Below are 624 nucleotides of genomic sequence, written 5' to 3' on the forward strand. Positions count from 1 at the left end.
CCCCCAACAGATCCACTGTATTAAATTCTGCCTATAAAGGTAGGTTGGGCTTTGACTGGATGTGGAATTCTAGACCTGTATTGCTTGCGTGTAATATATTAAAATTCAAAATGAAAACATCAAGCATTTATCATGGAAGAAACGTTAATAAAGATGCAATGCATCATGGAATATAAACAGTTAAGCCAATAAATCATTCATCTCGTGCAATAATAAAAGTCTGGGACAGAGTCTTCAAGGCTATTTTAAATTCCCGTAAGGGGAGGACGACACGACAGCAACTCAAGACTCCAGCAGTCTGCGCCGGGGGTGTCTGAATGACTTGTGGACACGGCCAGATGAAGTCTGCCTAGATTTGCCATGTTTAGACTCCTGTTTTAACATCACGATGTCTACTTCACAGTATTGTTTTACTGTAAACAAAAGGCTTCCTTTTCCACTTCTCCTCCCTTATTCCACTCCAAGCCAGAAGTAAAACAAAACACAACACACACCCCCCACCATTGAATTCTTCCTTCAAGCAATGACTGCATTCACATTTCCTAGATTCATTCGGCGATGGGCTTGCTGCCACACACGTCACCAGCTCTATTCATGTGTCCAGTTTCTTTGATACGCCTGTCA

Source organism: Egretta garzetta, unplaced genomic scaffold (assembly GCF_000687185.1).
Source record: "Egretta garzetta isolate BGI_Z169 unplaced genomic scaffold, ASM68718v1 scaffold213, whole genome shotgun sequence".
Classification (NCBI taxonomy): domain Eukaryota; kingdom Metazoa; phylum Chordata; class Aves; order Pelecaniformes; family Ardeidae; genus Egretta; species Egretta garzetta.